This window comes from Myodes glareolus, chromosome 11 (genome assembly GCF_982192425.1).
Source record: "Myodes glareolus chromosome 11, mMyoGla1.1, whole genome shotgun sequence".
NCBI lineage: Eukaryota > Metazoa > Chordata > Mammalia > Rodentia > Cricetidae > Myodes > Myodes glareolus.
The window spans coordinates 10,688,559-10,707,590 of record NC_142036.1 but is presented as its reverse complement, the minus strand read 5'-3'; the positions used below and the strand labels follow the sequence as shown (position 1 = coordinate 10,707,590).

The 19,032-nt window shown below is 39.0% G+C and overlaps 1 pseudogene across 1 annotated transcript; it reads right to left on the bottom strand.

Annotated features, from left to right (window-relative positions):
• Nucleotides 1-3,327: 3,327 nt before the first annotated feature.
• On the bottom strand, nt 3,328-3,949 carry LOC148120379 (immunoglobulin heavy variable 3-23 pseudogene; annotated as a pseudogene). Its single transcript, XR_015739297.1, has 2 exons — nt 3,811-3,949; nt 3,328-3,710 (listed from the first exon to the last, which is right to left on the bottom strand). The product of XR_015739297.1 is annotated as an immunoglobulin heavy variable 3-23 pseudogene (transcript).
• Between the last annotated feature and the right edge of the window lie 15,083 nt (nt 3,950-19,032).

Below are 19,032 nucleotides of genomic sequence, written 5' to 3'. Positions count from 1 at the left end.
AGCCCTGCATGATTGTTGAATCTTACCAATTCCTAAATTCTGCTCTAACTGGAGAATTAACTGAAGCTCTGTTGTGAAACTAGGGCCGTAGTCTCAATGGTCTCTTAGTCTCTTCAAGATTGATCCTGGTACCCACAGCATATCCAGGTCTGCCATATATGATGCTCTCTATCTTGTTCAGATGAGCTCGAGAGTTGTAGAAAAATAAATATTACAGTGGAAAACTGGACTTCATAAATATTCAGATGCACTAAAAATTAATACAGACTAAGTTCTAGAAGATTATAATGGGAAAAATGTCATTCATAAACAGAGCAAGCCAGGAAACTGAGAGACCAATAATTCCTGGAGTTCTGCACCTGCTTTGATTCAACACTCTGAAAAGACTTGTGATAGTACTGGGGAGTCTCTATTGGCCTTTAGTATTTCCTGCTGGTCCTGAGTTTCTGTAGGAAGGTTTTATACAGTTTCACACTTGAGTTTCATCAGAGTGTCTCTGGTAGAGTAACATGTGGCTATGTTCTCAGTTTGAGGTTTTTCAGATTTAAGAAATCGTGGCTTTTGGGGGTGTTCCTACAGATAGTGACCTTCGTCTTTAGTACTTAATTACAATCAGTGTTCTCATTATATCATATTATTCTCATTAACTTCAGACACTATCCTTGAGACTGGTGAACCCAGTGTACATGACAGCTGATTAATGAGAACACAGAGACAGTGCAGGTAGGGGTAAGGGTCTGGGTGTGTGATGGCTGCACCAGGTCACGTTCTGATTTCTTCACATGGAACTGGGACAGTGCTCCTGGGGAAAGCCAAGATCACTATCATTCAAATATTACATGCATGATGTACCTGGTTCTCTCTCTTGAAACTCTGAAACACTTACAGGTCGCAAAGGTCATGAGGTAGAGGAGCAGCACCAGGACAGTCATGCTTTGCTGAAAGCTCTAGTAAGAAGATGGGTCTTCTCAGCCTGAGTGCTGCATTGCATTGGGGTGGTTCTTGAGAGGATAAAAGGAAGCCAAGGAGGTTTTGCTTTTCACTTCAGGTGACTGAGTTTTGCTTTGTGCTTCTTAGTAGAAATGGAAGTAGATACTCAGGAACATTTTCCTGGTTCTGACTGGGTTTCTAGTCCCTGAAAAACAAGAAATATTTAGAGTCACACTATGCAGACATATCAGGCAAAAGATGGGAATGTTTACAGTGAGTCCACATTCAATCAATGATGGTAGAACAAGGTATCACTCACTGGATGTGTTTTAATGTCACCAAAAATTCATAACATGGATTTAGGTTGGAATTTGGGTTCATAATTGTCAGAAATAATACTTATAAAAACTTAAAATTTATTATTTAGGTGTCAGTAAAGACATTATTCTTTTCCCTCATCCAAAATATAACTTGTGATAACGAACGTTAAGTACAGGAGATCCCATGTGTTCATCTGGGAAAAAACACAATTGACTGACATGGATCCCGTCTTATTAGGTTCAGACTATTTACCTTCATAATTGGTGACACAATACATGCAACTTTTCATTGAACATCTTTATTTACAGCAATCTGTTTTTCTCTTTTTATTTTTATATCTCACTTTCTCTGGCCTCAGTCTGTGGCACATAAGAACCCAGGTTATATGAATATTGCATTGTCGAGGGATGAGAAAGTTTTCAGTTCATAAAACCCCATGAAAAGTAGTATCATCCAGCCAGGCTTCAGGGTTATGTGATCTGAAGTAATAAGGTGGCAGAGTGATGACAAGATATGGAAGGAGGGCATGCTTGAACAGTGCAACTGTTTGTCTTCTGGAGAGGATAACCATAGAGGACAATGGACTGCAGGACTTTCTCCCATGCCTTGGTAATGTAAAACACCAGGGAAGGGAAATGAGGAGCTGTTACCAACTTGCCTTGTCAGATCCTGGAGAGCATCCACCGTTTCTTGTGTATGAGTACTCTACATTTTATGTCCCTCAGTTTGTTGTGCATAATCTGTTTTTGTGAGTGGCAGTGATGGAGCTAGACCTTAACATAGGTGAGGCAGTATTCCTGGAAAATACTGAGGGGGAACCAAGACTACGAGTGCTGTGTTCTCCTTATTCCCTGGGATCTTAAGAAAGAATGGGAACTGAAATGTCTTCAGAACTTGCCTAGGGTAATGAGGCAAGGTTTGCCTGAGCCTGAAGGCAAACCTTGAATCCCAGTGTTGCTACTTACCCGACCTCAGAGCAGGTTTTTGTGTTGATCGTGTTATGGTAACCTCTGTAATGTAAACTAAGTATAGATGATGAGAAAGTACGCATATCTGAAGCAAGCACACAGATACTCAGACATATACACACAGACATATATACAACAACAGAGACAATCCTTCCCAAAAAACAATCTTACAAGGGCAGATGGATACATGTATATTAACTCCATAGGATATTTGAAAATGTTATTTTCCCACCTTTGTCATTCATTCTACTTAAAAACAAATAACCATGCTCATTAATAATGTACTGCAATTACATTGATTCATGCCACTATCTTCTCTCCTCTTTCTCTCACTCTTTTGATACTTCTGTCCTCTCCTACTGACATGTCTCTTCTTTTCCTTTCTCCCTTCTTTACTGTCTTCCTATACCAATTCTGCTTTTATTTCTACTGATAAAGAAGTGAGATTGCAGAGTCACATCATCTTGTGTAATTCTCAGAGGAAGCCCCAAGTTTTTATAATGTCTTATTAGGACAACATTGCCATTTCCACAGCACAGGCATCCCTTTTCCTCCATTCCCATAATACGGTCTCATTCTTTCTTTGGTAAGTGGCATTCATATCATTAGTTACAGAAAACTCATTCTTTTGGGTTTAAGATCTATTTCTGTGGTTATTAAAAATGTCAGCTTTATGCATTCTCTTCTGTACATTTTCACTGGTCAATGTGAATCATCCCAAACAGAGGATGGAGGGCAGAACACTGTGTGCTCCTGAGGACATCACCTCTCAACTCTGGGTTCCCAAAGCTATCTGTTAACCTTCTGACTCAGAAGAAAGATAGAGAGAGAAAGAGGAAGAGTGATAGATACTGTGACATAGACAGAGGTAGAGAGACAGAGAGAGAGAGATAAAGGTAAACAAGGAGAAACACTATAATAAATAAACACATACAACACAACTGGAACCAGAAATTTAAATAATAATTTGGACATTCAAGGATTACTACACACTATATCTGCAGAGAAAATCCCTAAGTGTGATATGGAGATGCAGTGCAGACAGAGAAGTCCAGTCTTCCATGCTTCTCTGAGCGGCAGCTTCTGTGACTAAGATCTCTAAGTGCTCTCAGCGCCCTCTGCTGGTCCGGTGTTGCCCACAGATGTGTTTTTGTCTGAGCTCACAGTAACATTCACTCACTGTGTCTGTTGCACAGTAATACGTGGCTGTGTCCTCAGATTTCAGACTGCTCATTTCCAGGTACAGAGTGTTCTTGGCATTGTCTCTGGAGATTGTGAAACGGCCCTTCACAGCGTCGGTATACCAGGTGCTACCACCATTTGTGTTAATACGTGAAACCCACTCCAGTCCTTTCCCTGGAGCCTGGCGGATCCAGTCCATGCTATAGTCACTGAAGGTGAATCCAGAGGCTGCACAGGAGAGTTTCAGGGACTGTCCAGGCTGCACTAAGCCTCCGCCAGACTCCAGCAATTGCACCTCACACTGGACACCTGTAATCGCAAAGTATTTTGGTTAAAAAACTGACACAGAAGACATTTTTTCTCTTTCTCATGTCCACACAACACACAGCGTCTCATCTTTATGAATTACCTTTTAAAATTAGGGCAAAGGAAACCATTATAAGCCACAAGTCCATGGTGAGTGTCCTGTGTTCAATGCTAAACCCTGTCTGGGAGGACTTGGAAATCCAGGGCTTGTCTCCTCCGCCAGAGCTGCAGGGTCAGGGCAGGACTGAATTTTATGGGCACACAGAAGCCTTATTTGCATATCTTTCCTCCATCACAGACTCTGTAGTTGGAACTGAGCAGAAGGCAGTACTCAGAGCAGATATAAGACACCATGCACTCTGATGAGAATTATAGAAAGTAAAGCACCAATGTAGCTCTGTGTACACATTTTCCTTGTTAGGGATTCACCACAATTTATTTAGTTCTCTTTTCACCACGTGCATGGAAAATGTTCTTGTTGCTGTCTGTCTCCCTCTTAGTGATTGCTGTGGGGACATATTTATATTTGCAGCACTTAATTGCATCCTGAAATTCTTCCTATGATCAAATTTACTACCCACTCTGCCTTTCCCTTTCTCATCTTGATACCAGGCAACACATGGCTGTCTTCATGCTGTCTTAGTTCAGTTTTTATTTCTGCATATTTATATAGTCAGCACAATGGGGACATTTAATGTATTTTTGTAACAAAACGCAAAGCTTTTGCATCAATATTGTATTTTCAGAAGGCATTGTTTTTATTTTCCCAAATTGTCATGCTTTCTACCCATGCAGTCCCTTTCTCTCATTATACCCAACTTTTCCTTTCAAAACCTCTGTATTACCCTGTGCTTTTTCCCTCTTACCCTTCACTTAAGAAGTCTTATCCTGTCTTGATTCCATTCTATTTCTACGGAAGCCAGAGCACCAAACACACAAAGTCTCAAAAACTCTATCTGGATTCTCTCTATGAGGGAGAAACTGTCCTTCCCAATCTTCAATATGTTGTATGATATAAGATTTCCAGTATCATTCAAGTTCCTCCACGGCTCAGACAATACTGATGAAGAGGATGCGGGAAGAATGTAAGGAGTGGAAGACAGGGAGGGTGCTGTGAAATGCTGTCTTCTGGACATGACATGGATATTACAATCATGGATCTGTAATGGCTGCTGTTTTCCACTGAACCCAAATAAGTACAAACCAGCCAAAACCATGGTATAGATAGCACTGATAATTCTTCAGCCCTGTTTCTTACTGAAAGAAGATGGGAATTTATTTTTCTGCACAAGAGACATTGTCACTCTTTTTTGAGGGTATAGTCCCTGGTGTATTTCCTATATTGCAGTGCTTGGGTTCACACACATGCAGATATGGACAACACTAACTGGGCTTAAATAAGAATAAGGTTGGTAGGGACCCGTGTTTGGAAGATGAGGGAGGAACTGGATGGAAAAAATATCACATGTAGAGATCCTAAGGAATAAAGAAAAATAGTAAAAACTGTATAACTGAGATTCAAAACAATAAATTCCAGAAGCCAATTAAGGAACATTGGTGAATATCAAATAACTTGGTAGGCAACTTTTTCTGGGACCATCCTTCCATTCAACTAAGAACTAGTGGGGTGTTTCACTTATTTCTTTTTTTGTTTTTGTTTTTTTTTTGGTTTTATAGTAAATATGTGGATTATTATTATTATTATTATTAAAAATTTTCACCTCCTCACCTCCTCCCTTTTCCCTCCTCCTCCCTCTATTACCCTCCCCCTCCCTCTCCAGTCCAAGGAACAGTCAGGGTTCAATACCCTGTGGGAAGTCCAAGGTCCTACCCTCACCATCCAGTTCTAGGAAGGTGAACATCCAAATAGACTAGGTTCTTCCAAAGCCAGTACATGCAGTAGAATCAAAACCCAGTGTGATTGTCCTTGGTTTCTCAGTCAGTCCTCCTTGTCAGCCCCATTCAGAGAGTCCAGTTTGATCACATGCTCCATCAGTCCCAGTCCAGCTGGCCTTGGTGAGTTCCCATTATATCAGTCCCACGGTTTTTGTATCAGGGTAACTGTAGTTTCATAAAAAGAGTTTGGCAATGACTCTTCTGTATCTATATTCTGAAATACATTAAGGAGTATAGGTATTAGCTTTTCTTGGAAGTTCTGTTAGAATTCTGCATGGAAACCATGTGGTCCTGGGCTTTTTTTCATTGGGAGGTTTTTGATAACAGCTTCTATTTCTTCGGTACTAACAGGTCTCTTTAGATTGTTCACCTGGTCTTGATTTAACTTTGGTAAATGGTACTTATCTAAAAACAAGTCCATTTCTTGTACATTTTCCAACTTTGTGGTATATAAACTTTTGTAGTAAGATCTAATGATTCTCTGAATTTCTTCTGTGTCTGTGATTATGTCCCCCTTTTCATTTCTGATCATATTGATTTGCGTGTTCTCTCTCTGCAGTTTGATTAGTTTGGCTAGGGGTTTGTCAATCTTGTTGATTTTCCCCAAGTATCAACTTTTTGTTTCATTGATTCTTTGGATTGTTTTCTGTGTTTCTATTTTGTTGATTTCAGCCCTCAGTTTGATTATTTCCAGTCTTCTACTCCTCCTAGGTGAATCTGCTTCTTTTTTTTTTCTAAAGCTTTCAGGTGTGCTGTTAAGTTTCCAGTGTGTGCTTTCTCCATTTTCTTTAATTGGGCACTTAGTGCTATGAACTTTCCTCTTAGCACTGCTTTCACTGTGTCCCATAGGTTTGAGTATGTTGTGTCTTTATTTTCATCACATTCAAGAAAGACTTTAATTTCTTTTTTTATTTCTTCCTTGACCCAGGGGTGATTCAGTAGTTGACTGTTAAGCTTCCATGTGTTTTTAGGCTTTCTGGGGGTAGGAGTGTTGTTGAATTATAGCTTTATTCCATGGTGATCCCACAAGACACAGGTGGTTACTAATATTTTTTTTGTGTCTGTGGATTTTTGCTTTGTTACCTAGTATGTGGCCAATTTTCGAGAAGGTTCCATGAGCTGCAGAGAAGAAGCTATATTCTTTCCTATATGGGTGGAATGTTCTATAGATATCTGTTAAGTCCATTTGATTCATTACCTCTATGAATTCTCTTATTTCTCTGTTTGGTTTCGGTCTGATTTACTTGTCCATTGGTGAGAGAGGTGTGTTGAAGTCTCCTAATATTAGTGTGTGTGGTTTGACGACTGCCTTCAGTTCTAGAAGTTTTTCTTTTACATAAGTGGGTGCTATTTTGTTAGGGACATAGATATTCAGAATTGAGACTTCCTCCTGATGAATTGTTCCTGTTATGAGTATAAAATGTCCGTCTCCATCTCTTCTGATTGAATTTAGTTTGAAGTCAATTTTGTTCGGAATTAGAATGGCCACAATCGCTTGTTTCTTATGTCCGTTTGCTTGATAAATCTTTTCCCAACCCTTTACTCTGAGTAGATATCTTTCTTTGTGGTTGAGGTGTGCTTCTTGTAAACAGCATAATAAAATCACAGCACATCACAATGAAAAACATAAATTTGAATAAAAGTTTTTAAAGTTCAAGGATTACTAAAGTCTATACCTGTAGAAAGAATCTTTAAGTGTGATTTGGAGAATCAACCCAGACACAGAAGAGTCTGGCCTTCTATGCTTCTCTGTACAGGTTCTTACTTGACCCAGATCTCTGGGTGGTCTCTGCGCCCCCTGCTGCTCATAAGGGTCTTGCAAGGAGGTTTGTGTCTGATCTCACAGTAACTGCATCACTGTCATACATGGCTGTGTCCTCAGGCCTCAGACTGCTTATTTCCAGGTACAGGGTGTTCTTGGCATTGTCTCTGGAGATGGTGAATCGGCCTTTCACAGCATCAGCATATTTAATGTTGTTACTATCACCACTAATTTATGCAACCCATTCCAAGCCTTTTCCTGGAGCCTGGCAGATCGAGTTCATGTAATAATCACAGAAGATGAATCCACAGGCTGCATGGGAGAGTTTAACGGATCTTTGGTGCTGCACTAAGCCTTCTCCAGACTCCACCAGCTGCACCTCACACTGACCACCTAGAAACACAGAATGCTGATAAGAAGACTGTCACTGAATCTAATTTTTCTTTCTCGTGTTCATATAGCACATATCATCTCCAGCATCTCTTCTCTATTAACTACCATTTAAAATAATGACAAGGAAAAGCCAAATAAGCCACAAGTTCATGGAAAATGGTCTGCGTTCAGTGCTGATCACTGAATGGGAGGATCTGGGAATCAAGAACTGGGCTCCTCTGCCAGAGCTGCGGGGTCAGGGCAAGGCTGGTTTTCATGGGTACAGAGAAGCCTTATTTGCACATCTTCCTCCTGTAGCAAGCTTTGGAGTTGGACCCTTGGGGGAAGGCAGTGCTCAGAGCAGATATAAGGCGTCAAAGACTATGATGACAGTTACAGAAACTGACATAGTAAAGAACCTCCAGGTGACCTTTTCTTTGCTAAGGATTCACCACACTTAACTAAGTTATCTTTCACTCATGTGATGAGAAGATGTTGTGTTTCCACACTGTTGTATCTCCTTTGTACAACTATGTAATTTAAAAGAGCCACAAACTGTTGTGTTTCTATATAGGAGCTATGTCTTTCCCAGTCTCTGGGCTAAACAGGGCTTCTCCAGAATGGGGCTCTTGGGCGGGTTCATGCCAGTGTGGAAGGTTAATACAGCTCCTTCCTTGAGATGGGAACACTTTAGAATTTTCTGAGTTTTAAAAATCAATGAGGCAATGCTGTGGTCAGGCAGTTAGAGGCTTACAGATGAAACAACTTTTGCCACAGCGGCTCTGCTTTTGACCATGATGTTGACCACATCAATAGATTACAGACTGGGACACTTAAAATTGCTATCATGAAGGGATGGATGTGGGGAAGGTGAATGACTGCACAAGTTCAACCACCATCATACACACACAGGTCCACTTTTAGATTCAGCCATACACCACAGCGCGCGCACACACACACATACACACACACACACACACACACACACACACACAGAGTCACAGACACAGTCACAAATCCAATTATCTCCCCAAGTAGTCACACTTTCTAATACAATCAAACATTCAAACACAAACTCACTCAAACACACACACACACACACACACACACACACACACACACACACCATCATACCCTCATACCCACATGTGGAATCATGTATTTGCAGGCAAATGGATTGAGTTTCTTTATTCCTGTCTTTTGACTTGGTCACTCCGGTTGGCATGAACTCACTATATAGACCAAGCTAATATTGAACCATGAGAGATTTTCTTGGCACTGTCTGCCTTTTGACTGGTATAAAAGTATGCAGCACAATTTCTAACTATCTCATGCACATTTTGTAAAAGTTTGAAATATTTTTATAGAAAAAATTCTGATCATTGTTTCCTTCCCTTATCTCTTCCCAGATCCTTCCTCTTTTCCAACTTGCCCAACCCCATAACAGGCAGAGTTTTAAGGTGATTTAAGGGGTCACCCTCTTAGCATTCATTTTTGAATAGACAACAAATGTCTTAAAAATTTAATTGACAATACATTTTATCATAGAAAAATTATTATATAATGCATGTATTTGTCTTATAGTTAAAAATGTTTTATTAATGTGCACAAAATATAGCAACAAAATTCAGGACTGATGATATAGCTCAGGATTAATATATCTTCCTCCCAATTTGAGTAACTCAGTTGTATTATAAGCATTTCTTTATGAAGCTGGGTGTGATGGTTTAACCATCATTCCCATCACTGGGGAGGAGGTGACAGGAAACTCTCTGTGACTTGCCATCCCACCATTCTATCTGAACCTCTGGGCTCCAGGTTCAGTGTGAGACTCTCTCAACAAATAAGATAGATGTCAACTGAGGAATACTCTCAGATTCAACTTGTGATGTCCACAACCATGTGGAAACATACACTGTGACAATTAGTGTTTCCATTCATTCAAATATTTGCCTAACCCTGCCTTGAACTTTGTAGCTGTTGAGAAGCAAATCATGGAAGCTGTAGACATAGACTCACTTGAATGTTATTCTGAAAAGCTGTATCCTCCAACAAATTGCTCTGCCAATGTGGTCAACTAAATTTGTGTAAAACCTGAGAAAACTTGAAAAGAAATTGTAGACACAAAAGAACAGAGTTAAGCATGTTTAGGTAGTGGCATTTTCTTGTTTGGGCTCTGCTTGCTCAAAGCATTCAGCAACAGGGCTCCTTTAACAGGGGTTTTCCTGATTCAGTGGTAGCAGAAAAGCCACAGCTTTGAAATGCCTGCTTACTGGTCTGTGCTGACAGTGCCACCTCTGACTCTTTCTGGAGGTTCAGCTATGGAGCATTAAGTGGGACACAGTGTAAGATAGAGTGCTACAACTTGCTTAATGGCAATATAGACTGGCTGTGTGCATAAAAATGGGGCTGTGAACATGGTTCTTAGAGGCAGCGACCAACTCTGTCATGTCAGACTGGCCAAGGCAACCAGGCACTGCCAATTTTCCCCTAGAAATGGTGCAGCTTAAGTTCATAAGAAGGGCTTAGCTATTTAAGAAGCGCTCCTCAAAGTAAAGAATTAGAGACATACAATAAGACAGATTCAGACATAAAAGGCCTCTAAATGGGTCACAGTGTTGAATAAATGTATATAGGCTTGGGAGAGAGAAGAAAAAGCATATAGAGAATTGAAAAAAAGTAAATAGTTTAAGAAATGAAACAAAGTCTTTAAAGAGACAGAGTACAGACAGTGACAGAGTAAAGGAGTAAATATAATAAAATAAATATTCAAAAGTAATAGAGTAAGAAAATCCACGTAAAGATGGAGTATACACAGAGAGTCTGGATTATGAATTATTGTGTTTTCTTTGAATATTTTGGCTGCAGAGAGACATTTGTTTCTGGGGCTTGGTTAGCTAAACCAACATATATGTTTTAAAGGTATTTTGATTTTGAGGTTTTGGTCTACAGGTATGTTGCTTTGGAAAAGAGGTTTTTCTTTTGTTTCCATATAGGATGAGAACCTTTGGATTAATTCCAGAATAATGTGGTTTGATGGCCCAAGTTCCCTTGAAAGGTTGCTTTGAACACGCCCAAAAATTACATCAGAAATAAGGAAGCAGTCTGGAGAAGAACTATGCCCATATTCCCAAATATTGTTTATAAATGTTTGTTAATATTAAAAGAGGGATATGCTACAGAGATTTGCATTAGTATGAATTTTAGCTTGTTGATACAATTTAAGGTCAATTTTGTTATTGTGTGTATATGTATTTCTGACCTTGATTATGGTATTGTGTTTGTCTACCTCATCTAAAAATGTAATATAAAAATTAAGAAATATAGGTCAGTAAAGAATCATCTATAATAGTCAAACTTGTAGTCATGTTAGTTTCAGATGGATAGAAATTCTTCAAATCTTTCAAAGACTGCAGAATATGGAATTTAAAGTGTTTTAAGAATTTAGGACTTTTCATTACAGTGAGACACATATGCTCCTGGCAGCACCAACAACTTCAAGAAGAAGATGGGCATAGAAGAGGCTCCTTATGGAGTCTGTTAACCATTTGTGCAAGAAACTGCCCTTTTCTGGACTTCTTCATAGTATACTGTACATGCAGGACCCACAGAAAAATGATGGGCCTGTAGGTGGAAGATGGATGCCCCAAAGGTACAGAAAAACGTCAGGTGACTGTCTGGGCAGCCAGAAGTCTCTGTCAATTTTAGAGTTTTGAAAGTTGCTTACAATGCACTTTTGTTCACTTAGGTAATATTATATCCTTCTGGAGTCCTTGAAGGAGTTGAAGAATTTATAGTTATAGTTGTAGTTTTCCTTAGTTATAATAAAAGATGAAGTAGATATAAATATTGCAACTGTAATTCTTGCTTGATACCTGTTTTGTTGTATGTAATTTTACTATGTTGAAGTTAAAACTTTCCTTTTTTATTTAAACAGAAAAGGGGAGGTAATGTGGTATTCCCCTCTGTATGCTGTGAATAACATTGGTTATTAAAGTAACTGCTTTGGGCCTATAGCAGAGCTATAGGGGAACAGAGCTAGGTGGGAAAATCTAGATGAAATAATGGGAGAAAGTAGGCTGAGTCTGAGAGAAACCATCTAGACCCAACCAGAGACAGAGAATTTATAGAAATCTTCCAAAAAATATATTTCCTCTGTCCTGCTGGAATTTTGGACTCATCCTCCACATTTAACCCATCATTCAGACCATTTTTGCTTCTTACTCCAGGCATTGTTTTTTTTTTTTAAATTTTCCTGGCGAGACACATTCTCCACAGTAACTGAGAATGACTGGACCACATTCCTCATGGGGGCATGAAAGAGGCCCCCATGGCATTTTCTGATGATATCAAGTTGCCTTGTCTATCTTTCATTGAACTGCATTCATTGGTCCAAAGTCGACCTTTGTCATACCTCCTACATATACATGGAGGCTCAGTCCTCCTATTTCTGCCATTCCTATAGGAGGCATTATTCCTAGGAATCTGTTGTCTACAATCCCTTTTCAGATGTCCGAATCTATCAAAATTAAATCAACAGGTATTCTGATATCTTCTCTTACCCTTGGAAATTGCTTCTTTTAAAAATGCTTCAGTAGCATAGTCAAATTTTCAACATTCATTATTGCAAGACCCATTCATTCATGGGTGCTGATCTGATCTTTAAAGGCCCAAAATCCATTTGCACTTAATGTTGGCATTCTCATAAGCCCATGATTTAATATTATACATATAGCTTCGTGGACAGTTACCCCTATTGTACAGCCCTAATTAGTCTTTCCAAAAAGTCACTAAATTTCTCTCAGATGTTCTTTAACCCTATCATATGATTCAACTCTCTTCCCTAGTTCCTGAATCTTGTCCCAAACTTAAAAAGCTGATGTGCTACATTGGGACAAGGTGTTATAATCATAAAGAGCTAGTAAAATTTATGGGAACATCGGGGGAAAAATGAAGGTGTTACTGTCTTACAGAAGAATGGTTTCACCAATGTTTACTCACAAGACAGCTATTAGTTATCAGAGATTACAGCATGTGGAAAATACCTCAATAAGTTTCTTTTTAAAATTCTGACTAATATAATTTCTGTCTCCACTTTTATTTAAGGACAAGCTCCATGCTAATTACACATAGAATTAGAACCATGGGAATGTGAGAGGTAGAAGCACGGCTCATTGAGTGTGTCTGTATGGTACTTCACATATGTATGGTTGCTTTACAGAAGCTTTTCAGCTTAAGGAGGTACCATTTTTTAATTATTTCTCTCATTATCTGTGCTACTGGAATTATATTTTGGGAGCGGTATCCTGTGCCAAGCATACTTCCTATTTTCTCTTCTATGAGGTTCAGTGTGGTTGGCTTTATGTTGACGTCTTTGATCCATTTGGACTTGAGTTTTGTTCATAACAATAGATATGGGTCTATTCTTATTTTTCGACATGTTTCTATCCAGTTATGCCAGAACCATATGCTGAATATGTTTTCTATTTTCCATTTTGTATTTTTAAATTCTTTTCAAAGATCAGGTATTTCTAGTTGTGTTGATTGGTATCTGAGTCTTCATTTTTGTTCTATTGTTGTTCCTGTCTGTTTTTATGCCAATAACAGGGTGTTTTTAATACTGTAGTTCTGTAGTAGAGTTTGAAGTCAGGAATTGTGATACCTCTAGAACTTCTTCATTTTACAGGATTGTTTTGATTATTCTGCATTTTTTTTTGCTCTTTAGAGGTCTGTGAAGAATTTTTCTGGGATTTTAATGGGTATTGCATTGAATCCGAAGATTGTTTTTGCTATTCGTGGCTATTGTGAATGGTGATGTTTCTCTGATTTATTTCTCAGCTCATTTATTATATGTATAAAGTAGGGCTATTGATTTTTTTAAGTTAATTTTGTATCCTACTACATTACTGAAGGTGTTTATGAGTGGTATTATTTCATTGGTAGAATTTTGGAGTCACTTATGTAAGTATCATATTATCAAATAGTGAGAATTTGACTTCTTTTCCAATTTGTATCCCCTTGATGTAATTTTGTTGTCTTCTTGTTCTAGCTAGAAACTCAAGTACTACAATGATTAGCTATGGACAGAGTAGACAGCCTTATTTTATTCCTGTTTTCAAAGCTATTATTTTGAATTTCTCTGTATTTAGTTTGTGGTTGGTTGTTAGCTTGATGTATATTAGTTTATTGTGTTTAGGCATGGTACTTGTATCCTTGATCTCTCCAAGTCCTTCACTATGAAACAATGTCTTATTTTATCAAAGTCTTTTTCAGCCTATACTGAGATTATCATGTTGTTGTTTTTTGCATTTTTATATGGTAATTTACATTGACAGATTTTTGTATGTTGACCTTCCCTGAAAATTTGGAATGAAGCCTATCTGGTTCTTGTGGATGTTTTTTCTTATTATTTCTTGGTTTTATTTTGCAAGTTTTTTTTACATAAGCAATGCTAACTGAAATGAGCTATAATTAATTTCCTTTCTTATTTAAAAAAGAAAATTATTTATATACTCTAATTTTACATAGCAATTCCAGTTTCTACTCTCTCCCCACCTCCTATCCCTTCCCCTTCTTCCCCCAAAACACCTTCATCAGTTGCTCAAAGAAGATATGACCCTATGACACATTGCTTTGGCAAAGTTCCAAGGTAGGGTATCCATCCAAAGAGAATAGGTCCCCAAATAGCCAATTAAAGGAGAATGGATAAATCCTGGTGCCACTGTCACGGTTTGCTTTAGATGCTAGATGAAATTTCTATGGTGATGTTTAAGATATCCATCATTCTGATTGCAGTCAAGCCCAGATTGGGCAACCACTCCTCTAGTGCTTAGGGTCTTAGTTGGGTTCACTCTTGTGGATTTTGGGGATTTTCTCTAGTGTCATGTTTCTTGATAGCCTCATAATGACTACCTCAATTAAAATATCTCTTTCATTACTCTCATCTCTGTCCTTTCTCCATCTCAACTATTCTGTTCCCTCCTTCTTTTCTTCCTTCCTTTTCCTCTCCAACTCTCCCTTAACCCCACCACTATGCTCCCATATTTGTCAGGCAATCTTGTCGATTTCCCCTTTCCTAGTGAATCTACATAAGGTTTCTTTAACAACCCAAAACCTCTACCAGGGAACTATTGCAGCCGATAAATACCTTTGGTTATGTTGGAAATATACAACATCAACTCAAAGAATCAGTAAACAACCTATATATAAATGATAAAGAAGCTGATAAAGAATCAGAGAAACTTCAAACTTTACAATAGCTTCAAATTAGATAAAAGATCATGGATTAATACTAACCAAAGAAGTGAAAGACACATTTGACAAGATAGTGTACATAAGTGACCCCAAAAACTCTACCAAGGAACTCCTACAGCTGATAAACACATTTAATAATTTGGCAGGATGTAACATCAACTCCAGAAAATCTGTTGCCCTCATAGACCCAAAGAACAAAGAAGCAGAGAGGGAAATCAGAAAAATATCACCTTTTACAATAGCCACAAATAGCATCAAGTATCTTGTGGTGACTCTACCCAAGGAAGTGAAAGAACTATTTGACAAGACCTTTAAGGCTTTGAAGAAAGAAATTGAAGAGGATACCAAAAAATGGAAAGATCTTCCATGCACTTGGATTAGGAGGATTAACATAGTAAAAACAGCAATTCTACCAAAAACAATCTATAGATTCAATGCAATCCCCATCAAAATTCTACCAAAAATTTCACAGACCTTGAGAAAACAATAATCAACTTTATATGGAAAAACAAAAAACCCAGGATAGGCAAAACAACCCTATACACTAAAAGAACTTTCAGGGTGTAACGATCCCTGACTTTAAACTCTATTACAGAGCTACAATAATGAAAACAGATTGATATAGGCATAAAAACAAAGATGTTGACCAATGGAATTGAATCAAAGACCTGGATATTAATCCACAAAACTATGAACACCTGATTTTCGTCAAAGGAAAAAAATTATAGCCTGGAAGAAAGAAAGCATCTTCAACAAATAGTGCTGGCATAACTGGATGTCAACCTGTAAAAGAATGAAAATAGATCCATATTTATCACCATGCACAAAACTCAAGTCCAAATGGATTAAAGACCTCAATATCAATCTGAACACACTGAACATGATAGAAGAGAAAGTGGGAAGTAGTCTGCAATACATGGGAACAGGAGACCACTTCCTACATATATCCCAAGTAGCACAGACAATAAGAACAACAGTGAATAAATGGGACCTCTTGAAACTGAGACGCTTCTGTAAAGCAAAGGACACTGTCATTAAGACAAAAAGCCATCCTACTGAATGGGAGAAGAAATTCACCAACCCTGCACCAGACAAAGGTCTGATCTTCAAAATATATAAACAATTCAGGAAAATAGACACTAAAACTCTAATTAACCCAATTAAAAATTGGAGTACTGAACTGAACAGAATTCTCAACAGAAGAACTTTGAATGGCCAAAAGACACTTAAGGTCATGCTCAACTTCCTTAGTGATCAGGGAAATTCAAATCAAAACAACTTTGAGATATGATCTTACACCTGTCAGAATAGCTAAAATAAAAAACACCAATGATAACCTATGCTGGAGAGGATGTGGAGTAAGGGGAACACTCATCCATTGTTGGTGGGAATGCAAACTTGTGCAGCCACTGTGGAAATCAGTGTGGCGGTTTCTCAAGAAACTCGGAGTCAACCTCTCTCAGGACCCAGCAATTCCACTCTTGGGAATATACCCAAGAGATGCCCTATCATACTACAAAAGCATTTGTTCAACTATGTTCATAGCAGCACTATTTGTAATAGCCAGATCCTGGAAACAACCTAGGTGCCCCTCAATAGAAGAATGGTTAAAAAAGGTGTGGAACATATACACATTAGAGTTTTACTCTGCGGTAAAAAGCAATGACATCTTGAACTTTGCATGCAATTGGATGGAAATAGAAAACACTTTACTGAGTGAGTTAAGCCAGACCCAAAAAGAGGAATATGGTATGTATTCACTCATAAGTGGATTCTAACCATAATTAAAGGTCTTTGAGCCTATTATTCGTGATCTGAGAGAAGCTAAATAAGAAGGTGAACCTGATGAAAATCATGTAGCTATCTGCCTGGAGATTGGAAATAGACAAGAGTCCCAGGTAACCTCGGGTGCATGGTGGGGTGGGAGGGTTGTTGGAAGGGGAGAGGGTTAGAGAGAAGGGAGTAGGGGAGGAATGGGGAAAGCTTGGTGGACTGAGATGGGGGGAGGGAGGAAGGATGGATATGGGATCAGGGAAGAATATATTTCAACTAAGGTAGTCATTTTAGGGTTTACAGGAGACTTGATTATAAATGGGATCCCAGGTTCAAGGATAGATCCCCAGATTATTCTCTGGACAGATGAGAGGGTGCCTGAAACGGCCTTGGCCCATAACTATACTGATGAATATTTTGCTTATTACCATAGAATCTTCATCTGGCGATGGATGGAGATAGAGAAAGAGACCCACATTGGAACACTGGACTTAACTCCCTAGGTCCAAACCTAAAGCAGAAGGAAAGAGAACGTGAGCAAAGAAGGCAAGACCAGAGGGAACCTTCATCCAACAATGGATGGCGATACAGACGGAGACCCACATTGGAGGACCGGACTGAGTCCTCCAAGGTCTAAATGAGGAGCAGAAGGACGAAGAAAATGAAAAAGAAATCCGGACCGCGAGGGGGGCGTTCACCCACTGATACAAGTGGACAGATCTAAGGAGAGTTCACCAAGGCCAGTTGGACTGGAACTGAATGAGCACGTGATCCAACCAGATTCTCTGAATGTGGCTGGATTCTCTGAATGTGGCTGGCCTGGAGTCTTTCTGAAAAGCCATTGACAATGACACTGGGACTTGTTTCCTCTGCATATACTGGATTTTGGGGATCCAGTCTGTTTGGATGCTCACCTTCCTGTACCTAGAGGGAGGGGAGTGGAACTTGAACTTCCCACAGGGCAGGAAACCCTGACTGCTCTTAGAAATTGTGAGGGAGGAGGACAGGGAGTGGGGGGAGTAGAGGGGTGTTGGGAGGAGGGGCGGAAATGGAAACTTTTATAAATGAATAAACTTTGAAAAAAAAAAAGAACTCCATGACAATGCGAACAGACCAACAACAGATCCTTACTTTCATCACAATTGAGTTGAAAAATGTTATCTCTTTGCTTTGAATACCCACTTGGTCTCCTCCAGTGAGATCAATCTGAAGGTTCCAAGAATGTGATGTAGGATAGCCCACAAGACACATCCCTTTCCCTGAATCCTACAGGTGCCACAAGTTGGTGCATCTGATATTCAGATCAAGGATTTATGAGTCAGATATCACTGCAGAGGCCACCAAATTTTTTGCAAGTGAATGATTGTAAGTAAGTACTCTGTGGAGGAAGCCATGGATCTAGAAATGCATCTACAAGATGAAATTACAATCTTGTAACCTTTTAAAATGTGTTTAAATAAATTGGTAGGGGTAGGATATTTTATTTTAGCCAAAACCAAGTTAATTTGTCAGACCAGGAATCTGACAAAACCAGAATAGACACTAATACATAGAAAGTACATTGTGATTTGACAGCATTTCCAGAAAGGGACTTGAGGTTCAGAGATACCTTAAGCAGTGTGTTAGCCAGGAATTTCCTGTAGGCACCTAAATCTCAGCTGCTGTCTCTAGTTGCATTTTTTTCTATGGCCTAAGTACCAGAGCATAGTCAGGGTCAATGATGAAATTGATGTTTATGCTTTATGTGAGGATTGTGTAGAGACTGGAGGAAATCAAGGTTAATGGTTTATAGGTCCTACCAGGGTTTTCCAACATGATCTGTTGGCTCTTGCCAAAATCCTAAATTCTGCTCTAACTGGAGAATTAAATGAAGCTCTGTTGTGAATCAAAGGATCCCCTTCACTCCCAATGATCCTTGAGTCTCTTCAAGATTCATCCTAGTGCCCGCAGTCCAGCCAGGATTGCCCTATGTGGTGGTATCTATCTTTTTCAGATGAGATTGCAAATTACATAGAAAACTAAACATTATAGTGGAAAACAGGACTTTGAAAATATTCAGATGTGTTATAGATTAGTACATACTAAATTCTAGAAGAGTGCAATGAGAAACACGACTTTGATGCACAGAGCAAGCCAAGGAACAGAGAAGCCAACTTACCTAGTGGCAGGGACTTTCCATATAGACTAAGCGATGAGAGATTTTCTTGATCTGTCTCTCTATTAAGTGTATTAAGACTATATTTCACCGTGCCCTACTTTCAAATGCAC